This window comes from Tachypleus tridentatus, chromosome 13 (genome assembly GCF_004210375.1).
Source record: "Tachypleus tridentatus isolate NWPU-2018 chromosome 13, ASM421037v1, whole genome shotgun sequence".
NCBI lineage: Eukaryota > Metazoa > Arthropoda > Merostomata > Xiphosura > Limulidae > Tachypleus > Tachypleus tridentatus.
In genome coordinates this window covers 127,289,755-127,316,807 of record NC_134837.1, presented here as the reverse complement: position 1 = coordinate 127,316,807, position 27,053 = coordinate 127,289,755, and the positions used below count along the sequence as shown (strand labels likewise).

Here is a 27,053-nt window from a genome sequence, read left to right as displayed (position 1 = left end):
TAGGATATAACTAAATTATTAGACAACAATCTAGGATATAACCAAATTATTAGTCAACAGAATCTAGGATATAACCAAATACTTAGACAACACTTTAGGATATAACCAACTTATTAGAAATCAGAATTAAGAATATAACCAAATTATTAGACAAAAAAGTCTGAGATATAAACAATTTGTTAGACAACAGTGTCTGACATATAACCAATTTGTTAGACAACAGAGTCGAGGATATAACCAAATTATCACACAACAAAGCCTAAGATATAACCAAATTATTAAACAACGGAGTCTAGGATATAAATAAATTATTAGACAACAATATATGATATAACCAAATTATTAGACAACAGTCTAGGATATAACCAAATTATTAGACAACAGAAGCTAGGATGTAACCAAATTATATAGACAACAAAGTCTAGGATATAACCAAATTATTACACAACAGAGTCAAGGATATAACCATTTTACTGGACAGCATTGTGTAGCATATAAGCAAATTATCAGACAACTAAGTCTATGATATAACCAAAAAATTAGAAAACAGAGAGAAGGATATAACCAAATTATTAGACAACAGAGTTTAGGATACAACCAAATTATTAGACAAGAGAGTCTAGGATATAATCAAATTATTAAACAAGAGAGTCCAGGATATAACCAAATTATTAGACAACAAAGTGTAGGATATAACCATTTTACCGGACAGAAATATGTAGCATATAAGCAAATTATCAGAAAACTAAGTCTATGATATAACCAAAAAATTAGAAAAAAGAGGGAAAGATATAACCAAATTATTAGACAACAGAGTTTAGGATACAACAAAATTATTAGACAATAGAGTTTAGGATACAAACAAATTAATAGACAGCAGAGTAAAGGATATAACCAAATTATTAGACAACAATCTTGGACATAAACAAATTATCAGACAACAATCTTGGACATTACCAAATTATTAGATAAGAAAGTGTAGGATATAACCAAATTATAAGACAACAAAATCTGGGATATAAGGAAATTATAAGACAAAAGAGTCTATGATATAACTAAATCATAAGACAACAGAGTCTGGAAAAAAAGAAAATTAGTAAAGAACAAAGTCTGAAATATAACCAAAGTATTAAACAACAGTCTAGAATGTAATTAAATGATTAGAGAACAGTTTAGGATATAAATAGAATATGAGACAATAGAGTCTAAGATATAACCAAATTATTAGACAACAGAGCCTAGGATATATCCACATTAGTGGACAAGAAAGTCTAGGATATAACCAAATTATTAGACAACAGAGCCTAGGATATATCCAAATTAGTGAACAAGAAAGTCTAGAATATAGGATATACCCAAATTAGTAGACAACAAAGGCTGAGATCTAATCAACTTATAAGACAACAAAGTCAAGGATATAACCAAATCAATAGACAACAATCTAGGACATAACACAATTATTTGATAAGAGAGTCTGGGATATAACGAAATTATAAGACAAGAGAGTCTAGTATATAACTAAATTATAAGACAACAGAGTCTGGGATATAACGAAATTATTAAACAACAAAGTCTAGGATATAACCAAATTATAAGAACAGAATCTGCGATATAACCAATTTATTAGACAACAGAGTCAAGAACATAAAAAAGTTATCAAATAACAGAGTTTTGGATACGACGAAATTATTAGACAACACAGTGTGGGATATAACGAAATTAATGGACGACAGTGTCTCGGATATTATAACCAAATTAGTATACAAGGTCTGTGATATAACCAAGTTATTATACAAAAAAATCTAGGATATAACTATATTAATAGACAAGAGAGTCTAAGATATAACCAAATTATTAAATAACAGAATCTACGGTATAACCATTTTATTAGAGAAAAATATTTAAGATATAACAAAATTATGAGACCACAGATTATGGGATATAACCAAATTATTAGACAACAGCGTCTATGATATAACCAAATTATTAGACAATAGAGTTTAGGATACAACCAAATTATTAGACAACAGAGACAAGGATATAACCAAATTATTAGACAACAATCTTGGACATAACCAAATTATTAGATAAGAGAGTCTGGGATATAACGAAATTATAAGACAAGAGAGTCTAGTATATAACTAAATTATAAGACAACAGAGTCTGGGATATAACGAAATTATTAAACAACAAAGTCTGAAATATAACCAAATTATTATGCACAAAGTCTAGGATATAACCAAATTATTAGACAACAGAGCCTAGGATATGTCCAAATTAGTGGACAAGAAAGTCCAGGATATAACCAAATTAGTAAACAACAAAGGCTGATATCTAATCAATTTATAAGACAACAAAGTCAAGGATATAACTAAATTATTAGACAACATTCTAGGACATAACAAAATTATTAGATAAGAGAGTCTAGGATATAACCAAATTATAAGACAACAGATTCTAGGATATTACGAAATTATTAAACAACAAAGTCTAAAATACAACCAAATTATTAGACAACAGAGCCTAGGATACATTCAAATTACTTGACAAAAAAGTCTAGGATATAAACAAATTATTAGATAACTCTTAGGATATACCCAAATTATTAGACAACTCGTAGGATATACCAAAATTATTAGACAACAGAATATAGGATATAACGGAATTAGTAGACAACAAATTCTGAGATATAACCAATTTAAAGACAACAGAGTCAAAGATATTCCAAAAGTATCAGATAACAGAGTCTTCGATATAACCAAATTCTAAGTCAACAAAGTGTAAAATATAACCAAATTATAAGACAACAGAGAATAGGATATAACCAAATTATTGGCCAAGAAAGTCTGAGGTATAACCAATTTGTTAGACAACAGAGTTTAGGATATCACCAAATTATTAGACAACAAAGTCTAGGATATAACCAAATTATAAGAACACAATCTGGGATATAACCAATTTATTAGACAACAGAGGCAAGAACATAAAATAATATCACATAACAGAGTTTTGGATACGATGAAATTAGTAGACAACAAAAGAGGCTAGGATATAACCAAATTATTAGACAACAAAGACTAGGATATAACTAGATTATTAGACATCAATCTAGGATATAACAAAATTATTAGACAACAATCTAGTGTTTAACGAAATTAGTAGACAACAGAGTTTGAGATATAATCAATTTATAAAACAAATCGTCTAGGATATAACCAAATTATTAGACAAAAAATCAAGGATATAACCAAATTAATAGACAACAAATTCTGAGATATAACAAATTTAAAGACAACAGAGTCTAGAATTTCACCAAATTATTAGACAGCAAAATCTAGGATATAACGAAATTATTAGACAACGGAGTCTAGGATATAACTAAATTATTAGACAACAATATATGATATAACCAAATTATTAGACAACAGTCTAGAATATAACCAAATTATTAGAAAACAGGTTAGGATATAAATAAATTATGAGACAACAGAGTCTAAGATATAACCAAATTATAAGACAACAGAGTCTGGGATATGACGAAATTATTAAACAAGGAAGTCTGAAATATAACCAAATTATTATGCACAAAGTCAAGGATATAAACAAATTATTAGACAACAGAGCCTAGGATATATCCAAATTAGTGGACAAGAAAGTTTAGGATATAACCAAATTATTAGACAACACTTTAGGATATAACCAAATTATTACACAACGGAATTTAGGATATAACAAAATTATTAGACGAAAAAGTCTGAGATATAACCAATTTGTTAAACAACAGAGTCTAGGATATAACCAAATTATTAGACAACAAAGTCTAAGATATAACCAAATTATTAGAACAGAATCTAGGATATAACCAATTTATTAGACAACAGAGAAAAGAACATCAAAAAAATTTATCAGATAGCAGAGTTTTGGATACAACCAAATTAATAGAAAACAGAGTCAAGGATATAACCAAATTATTAGACAACAATCTTGGACATAACCAAATTATTAGATAAGAGAGTCAAGGATATAACCAAATTATAAGACAACAGAGTCTGGGATATACCGAAATTATAAGACAACAGAGTCTAGGATACAACAAAATTATAAGACAACAGAGTTTTGGATACAACGAAATTATATGACAACATAGTCTGCGATATAACGAAATTATTAAACAACAAAGTCTGAAATATATCCATATTATTATGTACATAGTGTAGAATATAACCAAATTTTTAGACAACAGAGTTTAAGATATAACCAAATTATCAAACAATAGAATCTAAATTATAACCAAATTATTAAACAACAGAGTCTTTTATATAACCAAATTATTAGACAACAAAGTCTGCGATATAAGGAATTTATAAGAGAACAAAGTCTATGATATAACCAAATTATTAGACAACAGAATTTAGGATATATCCAAATTATGAAACAAAAAAGTTTGAGATATAAACAATTTGTTAGACAACAGTGTCTGACATATAACAAATTTGTTAGACAACAGAGTCTAGGATATACCGAAATTATTAGACAACAATCTATGATATAACGAAATTATAATCAACATTGTTTAGGATATAACCAACTTATCAGAAAACAGTTTAGGATATAAACAAATTATAGAACAACCGAGTCTAGGATATAACCGGATTATCAGACAACAAATTGTAGAATATATTCAAATTATTAGACAACAGAATCAATCAAGACTATAACCAAATTTATTAGACAACAGAGGCTAGGATATAACCAAATTATTAGACAATAGAGTTTAGGATACAACCAAATTATTTGTCAAAAGAGACAAGGACATAACCAAATTATTAGACAACAATCTTGGACATAACCAAATTATTAAATAAGAGAGTCTAGGATATAACCAAATTATAAGACAATAGAGTCTGGAATATAACGAAATTAAAAGACAAGAAAGCCTAGGATATAACCAAATTATTAGACAACTCTTCGGATATACCTAAATATTTAGACACCAGAATATAGGATATAATAAAATTAGTACACAACAAATGCTTAGATATGACCAATTTATAAAAACACAAAGTCTAGGATATAACCAAATTAATTGACAACAGAGTTTAAGATATAACCAATTTATTAGACAACAGAGTCTAGGATATAATCAAATTATTAGACAATAAAGTCTTGGATATAACCAAATTATGCTAAAATAGTTTAGGATATAACCAAATTATGAGACAACAGAGTCTAGGATATAACCAAATTATCAGACTACAAAGTCTAGGATATATCCAAATTATTAGACAACAGAGTCAAGGCGATAACCAAATTTATTAGACAACAGAGGCTACGATATAACCAAATTATTAGACAACACTTTAGGATATACCCAAATTATTAGACAACACTTTAGGATATAACCAAATTATTAGACAACTCTTCGGACATACCTAAATATTTAGACACCAGAATATAGGATATAATAAAATTAGTACACAACAAACGCTTAGATATGACCAATTTATAAGAACACAAAGTCTAGGATATAACCAAATTAATTGACAACAGAGTTTAAGATATAACCAATTTATTAGACAACAGAGTCTAGGATATAACCAAATTATTAGACAATAAAGTCTTGGATATAATCAAATAATAAGACAACAGGGTCTAGGATATAACGAAATTATCACACAAGAAAGTCTGAGATATGACCAATTTGTTAGACAACAGAGTTTAAAATATAACCAAATTATTAGACAACAAAGACAAGAACATAAAATATATTATCAGATAGCAGAGTTTTGGATACAACGAAATTATTAGACAACAAAGTGTAGGATATAACCAAATTATTAAACAACAGTGTCTAGGATATAACCAAATTATTAGACAACAAAGTGTAGGATATAACCAAATTATTAGACAACAGTGTCCAGGATATAACCAAATTATTAGACAAGAAAATGTAGGAGAGAATCAAATTATTAGACAACAGAGGCTAGGATACAACCAAATAATTAGACAACAGAGTCAAGGATATAACCAAATTATTAGACAACAATCTTGGACATAACCAAATTATTTGATAAGAGAGTCTAGGATATAACCAGATTATAAGACAATTGAGTCTAGAATATAACGAAATTATAAGACAAGAGAGTCTAGGATACAACGAAATTTTAAGACAACAGCGTTTTGGATACAACGAAATTATATGACAACATAGTCTGGGATATAACGAAATTATTAAACAACAGAGTTTAAGATATAACCAAATTATCAAACAATAAAATCTAAATTATAACCAAATTATTAAACAACAGAGTCTTTTATATAACCAAATTATTATACAACAAAGTCTGCGATATAAGGAATTCATAAGAGAACAAAGTCTATGATATACCCAAATATTCAGACAACAGAGTTTAGGATATAACCAAATTATTAGACAACAGAATATAGGATATAACGAAATTGGTAGACAACAAAGGCTGAAATATAACCAATTTCTAAGAGAACAAAGTTTAGGATATAACCAAATTATTAGACAACAGAGGCTAGGATATAACCAAATTATTACACAAGAGAGTCTATGTTATAACTAAATTCTTAGACAACACTTTAGGATATAACCACATTATTAGACAACAGAATTTAGGATATAACCAAATTATGAAACAAAAAAGTGTGAGATATCACCAATTTGTTAGACAACAGTGTCTGACATATAACAAATTTGTTAGACAACTAAGTCTATGATATACCCAAATTATTAGACAACAATCTATGATATAACCAAATTATTAGACAACAATCTATGATATAACAAAATTATAATCAACATAGTTTAGGATATAACCAAATTATAGAACAACGGCGTCTAGGATATAACCGGATTATCACACTACAAATTCTAGGATATATCCAAATTATTAGACAACAGAATCAATCAAGGCTATAACCAAATTTATTAGACAACAGAAACTTGGATATAACCAAATTATTAGACAAAAGAGACAAGGATATAACCAAATTATTAGACAACAATCTTGGACATAAACAAATTATTAGACAATAGAGTTTAAGATACAACCAAATAATTAGACAAAAGAGACAAGGATATAACCAAATTATTACACAACAATCTTGGACATAACCAAATTATTTGATAAGAGAGTCTAGGATATAACCAGATTATAAGACAATTGAGTCTAGAATATAACGAAATTATAAGACAAGAGAGTCTAGGATACAACGAAATTTTAAGACAACAGCGTTTTGGATACAACGAAATTATATGACAACATAGTCTGGGATATAACGAAATTATTAAACAACAGAGTTTAAGATATAACCAAATTATCAAACAATAAAATCTAAATTATAACCAAATTATTAAACAACAGAGTCTTTTATATAACCAAATTATTATACAACAAAGTCTGCGATATAAGGAATTCATAAGAGAACAAAGTCTATGATATACCCAAATATTCAGACAACAGAGTTTAAGATATAACCAAATTATTAGACAACAGAATATAGGATATAACGAAATTGGTAGACAACAAAGGCTGAAATATAACCAATTTCTAAGAGAACAAAGTTTAGGATATAACCAAATTATTAGACAACAGAGGCTAGGATATAACCAAATTATTACACAAGAGAGTCTATGTTATAACTAAATTCTTAGACAACACTTTAGGATATAACCACATTATTAGACAACAGAATTTAGGATATAACCAAATTATGAAACAAAAAAGTGTGAGATATCACCAATTTGTTAGACAACAGTGTCTGACATATAACAAATTTGTTAGACAACTAAGTCTATGATATACCCAAATTATTAGACAACAATCTATGATATAACAAAATTATAATCAACATAGTTTAGGATATAACCAAATTATAGAACAACGGCGTCTAGGATATAACCGGATTATCACACTACAAATTCTAGGATATATCCAAATTATTAGACAACAGAATCAATCAAGGCTATAACCAAATTTATTAGACAACAGAAACTTGGATATAACCAAATTATTAGACAAAAGAGACAAGGATATAACCAAATTATTAGACAACAATCTTGGACATAAACAAATTATTAGACAATAGAGTTTAAGATACAACCAAATAATTAGACAAAAGAGACAAGGATATAACCAAATTATTACACAACAATCTTGGACATAACCAAATTATTTGATAAGAGAGTCTAGGATATAACCAAATTATAAGAGAATTGAGTCTGGAATATAACAAAATTATAAGACAACAGAGTCTGGGATATAACGAAATTATTAAACAACAAAGTTTGAAACATAACCAAATTGTTATGCAGAAAGTCTAGGATATATCCAAATTCTTAGAAAAGAGAGTCTAAGATATAACCAAATTATTAAATAACAGAATCTACGGTATAACCATTTTATTAGAAAAAAAAATTAACATATAACAAAATTATTAGACCACAGATTATGGGATATAACCAAATTATTACAAAACAATCTTGGACATAACCAAATTATTAGATAAGAGAGTCTGGGATATAACGAAATTATAAGACAAGAGAGTCTAGGATATAACTAAATTATAAGACAACAGAGTCTGGGATATAACGAAATTATTAAACAACAAAATTTGAAATATAACCAAATTATTATGCAGAAAGTCTAGGATATATCCAAATTCTTAGACAACAGAGCCTAGGATATATCCAAATTAGTGGACAAGAAAGTCTAGGATATAACCAAATTATAAGACAACTCTTAGGATATACTCAAATATTTAGACACCAGAATATAGGATATAATCAAATTAGTAGACAACAAACGCTGAGATATGACCAATATATAAGACAACAAAGTCTAGGATATAACCAAATTATTAGATAAGAAATTCTCGGATAAAACCAAATTAATTGACAACAGAGTTTAAGATATAACCAATTTATTAGACAACAGAGTCTACGATATAACTAAATTATTAGACAACAATCTATGATATAACCAAATTATAAGACAACAGAGTCTAGGATATAACTAAATTATTAGACAACAATCTATGATATAACCAAATTATAATCAACATTGGATAGGATATAACCAAATTATGAGAAAACAGTTTAGGATATAACCAAATTATGAGACAACAGAGTCTAGGATATAACCAAATTATCAGACTACAAAGTCTAGGATATATCCAAATTATCAGACAACAGAGTCAAGGCTATAACCAAATTTATTAGACAACAGAGGCTACGATATAACCAAATTATTAGACAACACTTTAGGATATAACAAAATTATTAGACAAAAGAGACTGGGATACATCCAAATTATTAGACAACAAAGAATGGGATATAACTAAATTATTAGACAACAGAGTCAAGGATATTCCAGAAGTATCAGATAACAGAGTCTTAGATATAACCAAATTCTAAGTCAACAAAATGAAAGATATAACCAAATTATTAGACAACAGAGTCTAGGATATAATCAAATTATTAACCATGAAAGTCTGAGATATAACCAATTTGTTAGACAACAGAGTTTAAAATATAACCAAATTATTAGACAACAAAGACAAGAACATAACAAAAATTATCAGAAAACAGAGTTTTGGATACAACGAAATGATAGGACAACAAAGTGTAGAATTTAACCAAATTATTAGACAACAGAGTCAAGGATATTACAAATTATCAGACAGCAATCTTGGACATAACCAAATTATTAGATAAGAGAGTCTAGGATATAATTAAATTATAAGACAACAATCAATGATAAAACGAAATTATAATCAACATAGTTTAAGATATAAACAAATTATGAAAAAACAGTTTATAATATAACCAAATTATGAGACAACAGAGTCTAGGATATAACCAGATTATCAGACTACAAAGTCTAGGATATATTCAAATTATTAGACAACAGAGTCAAGGTTATAACCAAATTTATTAGACAACAGAGGATAGAATATAACCAAATTATTAGACAACACTTTAGAATATATCCAAATTATCAGACAACTAAATCTATGATATAACCAAATTATTAGACAACAAAATCTAGGATATAACCAAATAATTAGACAGCAGAGGCTAGGATCTAACCAAATTATTAGACAAGAAAGTGCAGGATATTACCAAATTATTAGACAACAGAGTTTAGGAGACAACCAAATTATTAGACAACAGAGGCTAGGTTATAACCAAATTATTAGACAATAGAGTTTAGAATACAAGCAAATTATTAGACAGCAGAGTAAAGGATATAACCAAATTATTAGACAACAATCTTGAACATAACCAAATAATTAGACAACAATCTTGGACATTACCAAATTATTAGATAAGAGAGTCTAGGATATAATCAAATTATAAGACAACAAAATATAAGATATAATCAAATTAGTAGACAACAAACGCTGAGATATGACGAATTTATAAGACAACAAAGTCTAGGCAATAACAAAATTATTAGATAAAAAAGTCTCGAATATAACCAAATTATCACACAACAAAGACTAGGATATAAAAAATTATTAGACAACAATCTATGATATAACTAAATTATAATCAACATAGGCTGGGATATAACCAAATTATGAGAAAACAGTTTCGGATATAAACAAATTATGACAAAAAAGATTTCAGGATATAACCAAATTATCAGACTACAAAGTCTAGGATTTATCCAAATTATTAGACAACAGAGTTAAGGCTATAACCAAATTTATTAGACAACAGAAGCTACGATATAACGAAATTAGTAGACAACAGAAGCTACGATATAACCAAATTATTAGACAACAATTTAGGATATAATCAAATCATTAGACCACAATCTAAGATATAACCAAATAATCACACAAAAAGACTAGGATATAAGAAATTATTAGACAACAGATTCTAGGATATAACCAAATTATAATCAAGATAGGCTAGGATATAACCAAAATATGAGAAAACTGTTCAGGATATAACCAAATTATGAGAAAACAGTTTAGGATATAACCAAATTATCAAACTACAAAGTCTAGGATATATCCAAATAATTACACAACAGAGTCAAGGCTATAATTAAGTTTATTAGACAACACAGGCTAGGATATAACCAAATTATTAGACAACAATCTATGATATAACCAAATTATTAGACAACAATCTATGATATAACCAAATTATAATCAACATTGGCTAGGATATAACCAAATTATGAGAAAACAGTTTAGGATATAACAAAATTATTACACAACAGAGACTAGGATATAACTAAATTATTAGACAACAATTTAGGATATAATCAAATTATTAGACAACAATCAAGGATTTAACCATATTAGTAGACAACAGAGTTTGAGATATAACCAATTTATAAAACAAAAAGTCTATGATATAACCAAATTATTAAACAACAAAATCAAGGATATAACCAAATTATTAGACAACAAATACTGAGAGATAACCAATTTAAAGACAACAGAGTCTTAGATATAACCAAATTCTAAGTCAACAAAATGAAAGATATAACCAAATTATCAGACAACAGAGTCTAGGATGTAATCAAATTATTAACCATGAAAGTTTGAGATATAACCAATTTGTTAGACAACAGAGTTTAAAATATAACCAAATTATTAGACAACAAAGATAAGAACACAACAAAAAGTATCAGAAAACAGAGTTCTGGATACAACGAAATGATTGGACAACAAAGTGTAGAATTTAACCAAATTATTAGACAACAGTGTCCAGGATATAACCAAATTATTAGACAAGAAAGTGTAGGATATAACCAAATTATTAGACAACAGAGTTTAGGATACAACCAAATTAATAGACAACAGAGTCAAGGATATTACAAATTATCAGACAACAATCTTGGACATAACCAAATTATTAGATAAGAGAGTCTAGGATATAATTAAATTATAAGACAACTATCTATGATATAACTAAATTATAATCAACATAGGCTAGGATATAACCAATTATGAGAAAACAGTTTCGGATATAAACAAATTATGAGAAAACAGAGTCTAGGATATAACCAAATTATCAGACTACAAAGTCTAGGATTTATCCAAATTATTAGACAACAGAGTAAAGGCTATAACCAAATTTATTAGACAACAGAAGCTACGATATAACCAAATTAGTAGACAACAGAGTCAAGGATTGAACAAATTATTAGACAACACTTTAGGATATAACCAAATTATTAGGCAATAGAGACTAGGATATAACCAAATTAGTAGACAACACTTTAGGATATAACCAAATTATTAGACAACAGAGACTAGGATATAACCAAATTATTAGACAACACGTTAGGATATAACCAAATTATTAGACAAAAGAGACTAGGATATAACCAAATTATTAGACAACAGAGACTGTGATATAACCAAATTATTAGACAACAAAATCTAGGATATAACTAAATTATTAGAAAACAATCTAGGATAACAAAATTATTAGACAATAATCAAGGATATAACGATATTAGTAGACAACAGAGATTGAGATATAACCAATTTACGAAACAAAACGTCTAGGATATAACCAAATTATTAGACGACACAATCTAGAATATAACCAAATTATTTGACAACAACGTCTGGGATATAACAAATTTATTAGACAATAGAGTCAAGGATATTCCAAAAGTATCAGTTAACACAGTCTTCGATATAACCAAATTATAAGACAACAGAGTCTAGGATATAACGAAATTATCAGCCAAGAAAGTCTGAGATATAACTAATTTGTTAGACAACAGAGTTTAGGATATAACCAAATTATTAGACAACAGAATCAAGGCTATAACCAAATTTATTCAACAACAGAGGCTAGAATATAAACAAATTATTAGACAACACTTTAGGATATAACCAAATTATTAGACAACAAAGACTAGGATATAACTAAATTATTAGACAACAATCTAGGATATAACAAAATTATTAGACAATAATCAAGGATATAACGATATTAGTAGACAACAATGATTGAGATATAACCAATTTACGAAACAAAACGTCTAGGATATAACCAAATTATTAGACGAGACAATCTATAAAATAACCAAATTATTTGACAACAACGTCTGAGATATAACCAATTTATTAGACAACAGAGTCAAGGATATTCCAAAAGTATCAGATAACAGTCTTCGATATAACCAAATTCTAAGTCAACAAAGTGTAGGATATAACCAAATTATCAGACATCAGAGTCTAGGTTATAATCAAATGATTAGCCAACAAAGTCTTTTTTATAACCAAATTATTAGACAACACTTTAGGATATAACCAAATTATTAGACAACAGAATTTAGGATATAAACAGATTATTAGACAAAAACGTCTGAGATCTAACCAAATTGTAAGACAACTATCTAGGATATAACCAAATTATTAGACAACAATCTAGGATATAACCAAATTATAAGACAACAGAGTCTTGGATACAACGAAATTATAAAACAACAGAGTTTGGGATAAAACGAAATTATTAAACAACAAAGTCTGAAATATAACTAAATTATTACGCATAAAGTCTAGGATATAACCAAATTATTAGACAACAGAGTTTATGATATAACCAAATTATCAAACAACAAAGTCTTTTTTATAACCAAATTATTAGACAACAGAGTCTAGGATATAACCAAATTATCAAACAACAAAGTCTAGGATATAACGAAATTATTAGACAACACAGTTTAAGATATAACTAATTTATCAGACTACAAAGTCTAGGATTTATCCAAATTATTAGACAACAGAGTTAAGGCTAAACCAAATTTATTAGACAACAGAAGCTACGATATAACCAAATTAGTAGACAACAGAAGCTACGATATAACCAAATTAGTAGACAACACTTTAGGATATAACCAAATTATTAGACAACAGAGACTAGGATATAACTAAATTATTAGACAACAAATTCTGAGATATAACCAGTTTATTAGACAACAGAGTCAAGGATATAACAAAAGTATCAGATAACAGAGTCTTAGATATAAGTAAATTGTTAGACAACAAAGTGTAAGATATAAGCAAATTTTTAGACAACAGAGTCTAGGATATAACCAAATTATTAGCCAACAAAGTCTAGAATATAACAAATTATTAGACAACAGTGTCTAGGATATAATAACCAAATTATTAGCCAACAAAGTCTGAGATATAACCAATTTATTAGACAACAGAGTCTAGGATATAAACAAATTATTATACAACAGAATCTAATGATATAATCAAATTATCACACAAAAATGTCTAGTATATACCCAAATTATTAGACAACAGAGTCTAGGATATAACTAAATTATTAAACAACAATCTATGATTTAACGAAATTATAATCAACATAGTTTAGGATATAACCAAATTATGAGAAAACAGTTTAGGATATAACCAGATTATCAGACTACAAAGTCTAGGATATATTTAAATTATTAGATAACAGAGTCAAGGCTATAACGAAATTTATTAGACAACAGAGGCTAGGATATAACCAAATTATTAGACAACAAAATCTAGGATAAAACCATTTTACTGGACAACAATGTGTAGCATATAAGCAAATTATCAGACAACTAAATCTATGATATAACCAAATAATTAGAAAACAAAGGCGAGGATATAACCAAATTACTCGACAAGTGAGTCTTAGATATAAGCAAATTTTTAGAGAAAAAAGTGTAGTATATATCCAAATTATCAGACAACAGAGTCTAAGATATAACCAAATTATTAACCAACAAAGTATGGGATATAACCAAATTATTAGACAACAGAGTCTAGGATATAATCAAATTATTAGACAACAAAATCTAGGATATAACCAAGTTATTAGACAACAGTCTAGGATATAATCAAATGATTAGACAACAGAGTCTAGGATATAACCAAATTATAACGCAACAGAGTCTAGGATATAACCAATTTATCGGACAACAAAGTCTATGATATAACCACATTATTAGACAAAAGTGGCTATGATATAACCAAATTAATGGACAAGAAAGTGTAGGATATAACTGAAGTATTAGACAAGAGAGTTTAGGAAATAACCAAATTATTAGACAACAGTCTCGGATATAATCAAATTATTAGACAACAGAGTCTAGGATATAACCAAATTATAACACAACAATGTCTAGGATATAACCAATTTATTAGACAACAGTCAAGGATATAACCAAATTATTAGATAACGGAGTTTAAAATACAACCAAATTATCAGACAAAAGAGTCCTGGATATAGCCAAATTATTAGACATCTAAGTCTATGATTTAACCAAATTACTAGACAACAAAATCTATGATATAACCAAATATTTAGACAACAGAGTTTAAGATATAACCAAATTATCAAACAACAGAGTCTTTTTTATAACCAAATTATAAGCCAACACAATCTATGATATAACAAAGTATTAGACAACAGAGTGTAGGATATAACCAAATTATTAGACAACAGAATCTAATGATATAGTCAAATTATTATACAACAAGGTCTGAGATATAACCAGATTATTAGACAAGAATGTCTAGGATATAACCAAATTCATAGACAACAGAATCTACGGCATAACCAAATTATTATACCACAGAGTATGGAATATAACCAAATTATTAGACAAAAAAGTCTGGGATATAACCAAATTATTTGACAACAGAGTCTAGGATATAACAAAATTATTACACAACAGAATCTAGGATATAACTAAATTATTAAACAACAATCTAGGATATAACCAAATTATTAGACAACGGTTTAGGATATAAATAGGTTATGAGACAACAGAATCTAGCATATCACCAAATTCTTAGACAACACTTTAGGATATAACCAAATTATTAGACAACTAAGTCTATGATATAACCAAATTATTAGACAACAAAATCTAGGATATAACCATTTTACTGGACAACAATGTGTAGCATATAAGCAAATTATCAGACAACTAAATCTATGATATAATCAAATAATTAGAAAACAGAGGCTAGGATATAACCAAATTACTCGACAAGTGAGTCTTAGATATAAGCAAATTTTTAGAGAAAAAAGTGTAGTATATATCCAATTTATCAGACAACAGAGTCTACGATATAACCAAATTATTAGCCAACAAAGTCTAGGATATAACAAATTATTATACAACAGTGTCTAGGATATAATAAGCAAATTATTACCCAACAAAGTCTGGGATATAACCAATTTATTAGAGAACAGAGTCTAAGATATAACCAAATTATTAGACAACAGAATCTTATGATATAATCAAATTATTATACAACAAGGTCTGAGATATATCCCAAATTATTAGACAAGAATCTCTAGGATATAACCAAATTCATAGACAACAGAATCTACGGTATAACCAAATTATTAGACCACAGAGTATGGGATATAACCAAATTATTAGACAACAGAGTTTAGGATATAATCAAATTATTAGACAACAAAATCTAGGATATAACCAAGTTATTAGACAACAGTCTAGGATATAATCAAATGATTAGACAACAGAGTCTAGGATATAACCAAATTATAACGCAACAGATTCTATGATATAACCAATTTATTGGACAACAAAGTCTATGATATAACCACATTATTAGACAACAGAGGCTATGATATAACCAAATTATTACACACAAAGTTTAAGATATAAGCAAATTATTGTACAACAGAGCCTAGGATATAACCAAATTAATGGACAAGAAAGTGTAGGATATAACTGAAGTATTAGACAAGAGAGTTTAGGAAATAACCAAATTATTAGACAACAGTCTCGGATATAATCAAATTATTTGACAACAGAGTCTAGGATATAACCAAATTTTAACACAACAGTGTCTAGGATATAACCAATTTTTTGGACAACAAAGTCTATGATATAACCAAATTATTACACAACAACGTCTCATATACAACCAAATTATTACGCACAAAGTCTAAGATATAAGCAAATTATTAGACAACAGAGCCTAGGATATAACCAAATTAATGAACAAGAAAGTCTGGGATATAACCAAATTATTAGACAACAGTCTAGGATATAACCAAATTATTAGACAACAGTTTAGGATATAACCAAATTATCAGACATCACTTTAGGATATAACCAAATTATTAGACAGCAAAGTCTGAGATATATCCAATTTATTAGACAACAAAGTGTAGAATATAACCAAATTATTAGACAACAGATTCTGAGATATAACCAATTTATAAGACAACAAAGGCTATGATATAACCACATTATTATATAAGAGAGGCTAGGGTGTAACCAAATTAGTGGATAAGAAAGTCTAGGATATAACCAAATTATTAAACAACAGAATCTAGGATATAACCATGTTATTAAACAACAGAGTCTAGGATGTGACCAAATTATTAGACATTAAATTCTGATATATAACCCATTTATTAGACAACAGTCTTTGATATAACCAATTTATTAGACAACAAATTCTAGTATATAACCAAATTATTATAATAATGGAGTCTAGGATATAACCAATTTATAAGAGAACAAATTCTAGGATATAACTAAATTATTGGACCAGAAAGTCTAGGATATAACCAATTTATTATACAATAGAGTCTTAGATTTAACCAATTTGTTTGAGAACAGATTCTATGATATAACCAAATTATTAGAGAACAAAGTTTAAGATATAACCAAATTACTAGAGAACAAAGTTTGAAATATAACCCAATTATTAGACAAAGTGTCTGAGATATAACCGATTTATAAGACAACAAAGTCTATGATATAACCAAATTATTAGACAACAGATTCTAGGATATAACCAAGTTATTAAATATCATAGGGTAGGATATTGTCAAATTATCAGACAACAGAGTCTAGTATGTAACCAAATTATTAGACAAGAAAGTCTAGGATATAACAAGATTATTAGATAATAAAGTCTAGGACATTGACAAAGTGAGACAAAAAAGTCTGAGATATAACAGTGATGTGTCACAACAAAGTCTTAATAACAGATTTTGAAATATAATGGAAATCTTTAAGGTCGAAGGCTGAGATACAAGAGAAACGTTTAAGTGTTAAGTCCGAAACATAATTTTCAACTTTAAGAACAAAGTATCAAATTTAATGGAAACTCTTAATGATAAAGTTGCGATAGAGAATGCTTAGCAAGGAATTTGATCTTCTGACAATGAGAATAAGTTTAAAATATTTCTTTCAACATTTCGTCGTATGAAACTATTGTTAGATCACTTGACGTAAAGTTACGCAGACGAAAAGAGAAGAGAGTATACGGACATAATATTGCCTAGATCACTGTGTAGCAATTCCTCGAAAATCAGTAGGTGTTTATAAAATATGCAAACACTAAGAAATGCAATAAAACATACTTAAAACAATGGGAATTACTTCAATATTTAAGGCATAGTAGTAAATAGGACGGTTGTATTACGATGTCACAACCTGTATACGAATCTACAAATACATTTAAATCAAGCTGTCAGTAGATGGCGTTTTTCTTACATAACTCTCAAGCATCGTAGAGAAATTGAAGTTGATGGGGGATGATTGTTATTCCATGAATATTGAGAAACAAATATTCTGTGACGGTTATTAAACACAGCATAGATTTTTTTATTTAAGTTTTTGAGGAAACTTTACAAATATCAAACATTTGGATTTAGTGCATTTTCGTTCTGAAATATATTTCTAAACTAAAAATAGCCAATTCTGATTCTTTGTAGGATCAAAAGGCTAAGAAATGTTTTATGTCTAGGCTTGTACTTACTAACAACACTTTAACCTTCCACGAAATTTACGTCATGGTAAAGGAAATAAATTAAGAATTAAGTTATGTAATTACTGTTAAAATTTTTCTTTCCAACAAGATATATCTAAAGAAATATATTCCTGCCCATCTCAATATCCCTAAACACACATACATTTATACAAGTAAGCGTACTGCTACATCGACATAACTGTAAAAGAAAAAAGAATGAAATGGGAGAAACAAAGAGTGCTCGTTCCAGTAAATTAACTTTTGTTGTCTCATCAACTGAGGTCCAACAGTTCTGAGGAATTATATTTTAATTACTTCATAAACACGTGCTCTAGAAGTGGGTAAAAGTTACATGAAATAAGAAGTTAACTTCACAATTAATTACTATAAATTCTTCATTTGTTTGTTTAGTTCAGTGGTTCCCAACCTTTTTTATGCCCCGCACCCCTAAACAAATTTTAATATGTTCTCGCACCCCTTACAGTAATTATTTATTTGAGAATAAAGGTGAAGGTGGCCAAAACAAATGTTATCTCGTACACCCTGAAACGTTATCTCGCACCCCCTTGTTGGGAACCACTGGTTTAGTTGATTGTACTCAGTAAAACAAGAACTACAAGAAGGATAAATATACAATCAGTACTACATTTCTTAATGTGGTAGAACCACAATTTCAGAAGGATAAATATACAATCAATACTACATTTCTTAATGTGGTAGAACCAAATTTTCAGAAGGGTAAATGTACAGTCAATGCTACATTTATTGTGTTAGAACCACAAATTGAGAAGGGTGAATGTACAATCAATACTACATTTTTAATGTGTTAGAACCACACATTTTTTATTGAACAGTTAGAGAGGTTAAATATTCTACGTCGTCTGTTTAATTTTAGGGTGCGTCAAGTAATATAAATTTTATATGGTCTGTATGTTCATCAAAGCACTCGCTAACTTTTTCAGGGGACAGTGCTATCACACTTGTGGTCACTTTCTTTAACCGTGAGAAACCATGGCTGAATTTTACCAGAGTTTGATTTGATTCATTACCCTAAGTTTCTTGCACGTTTATAAAGCTATAGCCTCCTCTTTCCCCGTTGGTTTAGTCATAAGTTTGAAGGTTCAAAAAGCTAAAATGCGTGGTTCGTCCCTACTGTGAAACAGCAAAAGTAACACATTGTGCAGTGTTATGCTTTACATCAAACAAATACTGTCGTAGGTTCCAAAATTTCAGGGCATGAGCTGCACGTTTAAAAGAGGAGCAGGTCCCCTCGTGATGTATCTTTAATGAAAACTTAAGCTTGGGTATGTATTTTTGCTCAATACAGAACACAGCTTTTTTGTGTGTCTTGTACATCTATAGCGTTATACTAATTAAAATCAAATGATATATAATTTAATATCAAAGTAAAACAAACGTTTCCGTGTGATATGAATCTTCATGAAAATACTTTAATTTACTGAATTACCCAGGACGTATCCTTATAGAATGTACCTGATTCTCAGAATGTGTCGTGTTAGAACACGCCTGATTCTCATATGCCAGAATGTGTATGATTCCCAGGATATGTAGATTAGAATGTATAATATAACGTATCTAATTCCCAAGTTATATTATGCTAGGACGTGTCTGATTCCCAATATATGTCGTGTTGGAGTATCTGATTCCTGAGATTTGCCGTGTTGTAACATCTGATTGCCAGTACATGTACTATTAGAATGTATCTGATTGCACCAGATTACGTCATATTAAATATTGCTCTTAACAACAAAGCAAACAAACGTATGTACAAAATCAGGGCACTTACAACCTATCTCCGATTAGCATTCAAATAATCACTGTTTTAGTTTTTTTCTGTCTATTTGTTTAACAATACAATCAATTTAGATAAAATGGAACTAAAAAACAACAACAAATCAATAAATGAAAACTTACATCAATTTATCACACTTAGTGTTGTGGTTTCTCGTTTGTCGACATTTTGAGCAAAGTGTTTATTATAAACAAGATAAAATCGCGCGAACAACAGCATTAACCTGCTTATGACGTCACTCTCCTTTCGAACTCAGTTTACAGTTGTTGGTAGGGTAAGAAGAAATGATAAAAGTCCTGTAGTTTTGATCGTTTCCCAGGTCTTATTGTTGCGTTTTAGGAGAATGTAAACACCTGGATGTATGCTACGTCAAAATACGTTCAGCCAATACACGTAACGGAATAAGGACAGAAAGTCAAAGAACTGACACTCCGGTATAGAAACTGTGTTGAGTTGTGACCGGGATATAATTGGACGTCTTTCCTTCACCCTGCAGAAGACTGTGCCAGATTTAGAAAAGTGCAGTTTGTTTGCAAGTTATAACGTTCTGCCTATTTAGCTAAATATTGTTAGCGCACACATATTTTAATGGGGTGTGGGAGGTGGAAAACGCATGTTTAACGTAATATTCAGAAAGTTCTGATTGTTTTATAGCAGTCTAGTATCAAAATTGTGAAAAAAAAGAAAAAATAGATAATTTAAGAACGAATACTTCTACTGCTGTCTGGTTTCTTGTGTTTTTTTTTTTTTTTATTCTGCAAGCTTACGAAGCTAAAATTCGGGTTCTGATGCCCGTGGTTGGCAGAGCATAAATTGTCCATTGTATAGATTTGTTATTAAGAACAAACCAAAACAATTCGTTTTTTTTATATACTATAAAACCAGGTGTATTGATGTAAGCAAACAAAATATCGTATATTATTACCGTATCTTTTTTTATTGTCACGATACAAACATGACATGAAAAAAACTCACTAATCTATTGGACTTCTTAACAGTCACTTAATGGCCGATCGTATCGTTCTTATCACAAACGTACAACATAATGTTATGTGAAATTAGTTCGGTTACACCCTTAAAGACGAATATATATGACAGATGTAAAACGAACAGTACGTTTCATTATCATCGTGACGATAAATGAACAGGTGTTTGAACAGAATATTAATTAATGTAGTTCACACGTGACGAGATATGAATTTCATCCATGTTTTTTAGCTTTAATATGTTTCTAATGTTATAAAAAAACGTGAAAATAAACCAAGTAAAGTGTATTGAGATAAATAAATAAACGTGGCAGTACTTCATTATAGTGCTCATGATATTTGTTATCACGAGACTGGACTAAAACGGATTTCTAATAATAATATCAGAATATATCAAGAAACGTTTATTACACATTAGCCTTCTGCTTGGTATCAGAGCTCAGACTGGGGAGCTACTTTCTATTTTTATGACGCATTTCCGTTATTCATAATAGCATCAAATAAAAAAAAGCGGGAAAAATGTAATGAACATTAAGAGAAGACATAAACTTTATACTGATCAGACGTAAGTGTGATAAATAAAGTAATTCTAGTCATTGTAACGCTTAACATGTGGAATGTTTACATATTTTTTTTTAAATAGAGACTGTGTGCTCCCAGTAGAGCGCAGAACCCCGCCCTAAAAGCCACTGAACTCTGAAAGTCACAAGCATGCTTGCGCATGCGCTAATCCTCCTGAACACATGATTGATCTTTTATTTTCGGTTTTTCAATCACAAACTACATCATACAATTAACGGTGTCGTTGACCTTTTACGTACATTCGCGAAATCCTGTTCGGTTGCTTGATACAGCGGCACAACAGGAGAAAAATCCATAAATGGAATTCACCACGACAGAACAGAACCCCATAAAAAGAATTTACGACGACATAGCAGAACAGAACCCCATAAAACGAGTTCCAACGACATAACACGCAGAATCTCATAAAAGAAACTCACGACGACATAACTCCACAAAACGAATTCCCTACGACAGAACATAACCCCATAAAAAGAATTCACGACAATGGAACAGAATCCCATAAAAGGAATTCATGATGACATAGCAGAACAGAACCCCGTAACAAGAATTTAGGAGACATAGTAAAGCACAACCCCATAACAGGAATTAATGACGACATAACAGAACAGAACCCCATAAAAACAATTCATTATGACATAACAGAACAGAGCCCCATAACAAGAATTCATAATGACATAATAGACAGAACCTCATAACAGGAATTCACGACGACATAATAGAACAGAACCCCACAAAACGATTTCACGACAACAGAACAGAGCCCCGTAAACGGAATTCACGACGATATAACAAGACAAAAAGGAATTCATAACGACATAACAGGACAGTACCCCATAAAACGAATTCAGGACAACATAACAGGACAAATCCCGTAAAAGGAATTCACGAAAATGCAGAAAGGAGGAATGAGAAAGGGATTTCGATGGACAAATTTTTCACATTAAAAAAATTGACACGAAATAAACTGAACTGATACACACTAAAACTGAAAAACACTAATATCATACACACTAAAACTGAAAAACACTAATATGATACACACTGAAACTGAAAAACACTAAAAATGATACACACTAAAACTGATAAACACTAAAAGTGGTACATTCTATAATTCATAAACACTAAAAGTGATACACACTAAAACTGATAAATATTGCAAGTGATACACACTAAAACTTTATAACTGATAAACATTAAAAGTGACACACTCTGAAACTGATAAACACTAAAAATGATACACATTAAAACTGTTAAACACTAAAATCAGACAATAAAACTGATAAACACTAATATGATACACACTAAAACTAATAAACACTAAAAATGATACGTACTAAAATTGATTAAAAATAAAAGTGATACGCTCTAAAACTGATAAACACTGAAAATGATACACTCTAAAACTGATTAAAAATAAAAGTGATACACTCTAAAACTGATAAACACTAATATGATACACACTAAAACTGATAAACACTGAAAATGATACACTCTAAAACTGATTAAAAATAAAAGTGATACACTCTAAAACTGATAAACACTAATATGATACACATTAAAACTGATAAACACTAATATGATACACACTAAAACTGATAAACACTGAAAATGATACACTCTAAAACTGATTAAAAATAAAAGTGATACACTCTAAAACTGATAAACACTAAAATTTATACACACTAAAACTAATAAGCACTAGAAATGATACACACTAAAATTGATAAACATTAAAGGTGATATACTCTAAAAGTGATAAACACTAAAGGTGATGCACACTAAAAGTGATACACCGAGTCATCAAATACATTGTACTAATATAATGATAGGTTGGCAAACAACGATTCATAAACATAAGGAAAAGTTTCTACTTCATACATAAATAAGACAGAACAAAGTTTTTGTCGAAAACATGTAATGTGTTCAACTATCAATAAATATCTTATTTATGGTTATAAATTCCTGATTGCCTACCTATTATTAAAACTGATACCAACTTAACGCGATCCAGTCTGCACCTAATAAAAGCTCCAGTCAAATGGAAGTAGGTATACATCTAAATATTATAATATATACTAGTGTGTAGCCCGTCAAAAAATGACTGGGCATGTGCCATCACCCCCACCCCACCGCTAACCTATAAATTACTGTTTATCACAAAATACTTGGGGCAACTTTAAACAACGCTGGACCATACTTCGTACATACTTGTCTAACGCAACCATAGATCTTGAATTTTGCAAGGTAATTCCTTTCGAAACAACTAAAACAAAGCTCTCTGTAAACGTCTTAGGCCCAATGTCATTAGGCTTTTGACAAATATAGCAAAATAAGAACTTGCTGCCTTAGAGTTCGAGCATATAAGTTAACTCATTGTGCCTTATTTTTAATCTTAGTTAAACATCTCTCTCTCTTGACAGAATTACAAAGACAACAACAAAAAACACAGCTAATCTCTCGTTTTCTTTAAGAATGCGTAAAAGTTGGGATAAATGCTTCACTTTTAAACCTTTGAAGCTCACGTGTAATATAAACTAAAGCACTCGAACCTGGTAATGATAAACCGTACAAAACCGGATAAAGGAAACTTTTTCTACTTTGATGAGTGAATCGAGAGAACTTGTGTGTGTGTGAGTAAATCACTGTGAAGTAACTCAGCTGTTCTGTCAAACCAGGCACGGGCCCGGCACGGCCAGGTGGTTAAGGCACTCGACTGGCAATCCGAGGGTCGCGGGTTCGAATCTCCATCCCACCAAACATGCTCGCCCTTTCAGCCGTGGGGGCTTTATAATGTTACGATCAATCCTACTATTCGTTGGTAAAAGAGTAGCCCAAGAGTTGGCGGTGAGTGGTGATGACTAGCTGCCTTCCCTCTAATCTTACACTGCTAAATTAGGGACGGCTAGTGTAGATATCCTTCGAGTAGTTTTACACGAAATTCAAAAACAAACAAATAAACCTAGCCAGACGCATCAATACGCGTACACAAACACATAAATAGGATATCCATGATGCCCTCTTCATCTTTGCCTACTTTTGCCTAATATCGACTTATACTAATGCTCTTTGGACCTCCTGTGTTAACCATCAACAAATCACCTCTGCTGTTTAAGTCAAAGTTTGAACATATGTGAAAGATACAGTTTTTGTTTGTTTTCTGTTCTAAATTTATACAAACATGATACAAAATTGTATTTGTTACTAATACGCTGTGGTGTATATACATTTATATGCGCATGAAATTTGTTTCCATGTGGACCAGCGTAGCTTTTCAGACTTACAACGCAAAAATCCTGGGTTCGATTCCCCATGGTGAATACAACAGATATTCGTGACTACGAGAAATCTACTTGAAATAAAAATGTATCTCACGACGCCTGGTATACATAGGTATTAACACTTTTACCAATAAAGCAGAGAATAACGTTTCGACCTTTTTTGGTCATAAGGTTAACGTTGTTCTCTGTTTTATTAGAAAAAGTGTTAATACCCATACCAGCCGTCCTGAGATAAATTAATACAGCGTATAGCCCAATGTAGGTTCGTTTGTTCTGAGGACAAGCAATCAAGAATTGTTGTACAATATTCAGTATAATAAAGTAGGTGGTTTTCTACACTCACTACAAAACTTGTGTTTGTGTTTAAAAGAGTGTATTTTCGATGAAACTAAATATTGGTCGGTTGGTTGGTTTGACATTTTATGGCGCAAAGCAACTAGGCTATCTGCGCCGAAAGTAAATATATCATTTGGCGTAGCGCATCCAATCTAAAATATTAACAAACCTTGAAAAACGAATAGCTAAAATCGCCCTATGAAAAGCGCTTGGCACCTGTAAAGAAATATTTAATAGCAGTTTATAACAAGAAAAAAATTCATAAAGAATTACTTATCTATTTCTCTCTTTCTCCATCTATCCGACTGTCTATCATTAACTACGAACAAACCTTTTACGTCGTGAGGAAAGACCACTTCGACTCCGCTGAGCACGAGCTCGTCAAAATATATGGACGGTCCCTGAAATAACTCATAGTCATCATAATACTCTACGTTTGCTCTGCACCAGAAGGACTCACCATAGCCCTACATTTACCCTGCTCCAGATAAAGGAGTTCACCAAGTGCCCGTGTGAATTGTACACAGGGCAGGAAACTGGTTTCGTCGACGAGAGAAAGAGGTGTTTTCGTGGTGTTTACTCTCGTTATTTTCCCGACCACGTGCTAGCGACAAGTCGGTGTGTATGCATAATCCTGATTTAAGTGTTAGGCAATACTTCTTGCAAGAGAAAAATATATATATACATCCCTTACAAAGACCGTGGGTAATTAAAACTCCTGGACTCTGATATTCAGTTTCAAGTACAGAATTTTAACGATAAGTAGGGGTTTTGTGTTTTTTCGAGCGGAGACAGATATCACGAAACCGTTGCACAATGCCAAGGACATAGAGTCATAGAGGCCGTTGCCCTCGTCCTTGGACCAAAGTCACAAGTGCTGATATCGACGTCGACGGTTTTCGTCGCACGCGAAAATCTGCCTCTAACAGCGCTGAGATACTTGTCATAAAATTCAAGTTATGAAGCCAGCGTCGTCTGGCGGCCTTACTTCTAAGGCACGCGGTAATCGGGGCACCAGGAGTCATGCGCTCGTGCATCGTTTCATTCAATTAACCAATCCAAATAGGATGGGCGAAAGGTCCGCCCGCTTACGTGAAACTTTCGGCAGAGACTTCACGATGTGCTCATAATGTTTTGTCGTTTAAGCTTTTTAATGTGACGTCATCTCTGCTTTTTTATGTGCATTTTCATCAACTGTTTGCCTGAAAGGCGCATAAAATTTCATACTACATATAACTACCATATCACTAA

General features: G+C 30.1%; 1 protein-coding gene across 5 annotated transcripts in view; it reads right to left on the bottom strand.

Moving 5' to 3' along the window:
• The window catches only part of LOC143236023 (solute carrier organic anion transporter family member 74D-like), a 94,265-nt gene extending 67,544 nt beyond the window's left edge, over window positions 1-26,721 (bottom strand). Inside the window, exon 1 of one of the 5 annotated variants that reach the window (XM_076474234.1) lies at window positions 26,134-26,721. The gene's annotated coding sequence lies outside the window, so the exon portion shown is untranslated. Of the gene's footprint in view, window positions 1-20,739; window positions 21,078-26,075 lie in introns of those variants that run through there. The other 4 variants (XM_076474243.1, XM_076474235.1, XM_076474236.1 and 1 more) reach the window with 4 other exon arrangements.
• Window positions 26,722-27,053: the final 332 nt, after the last annotated feature.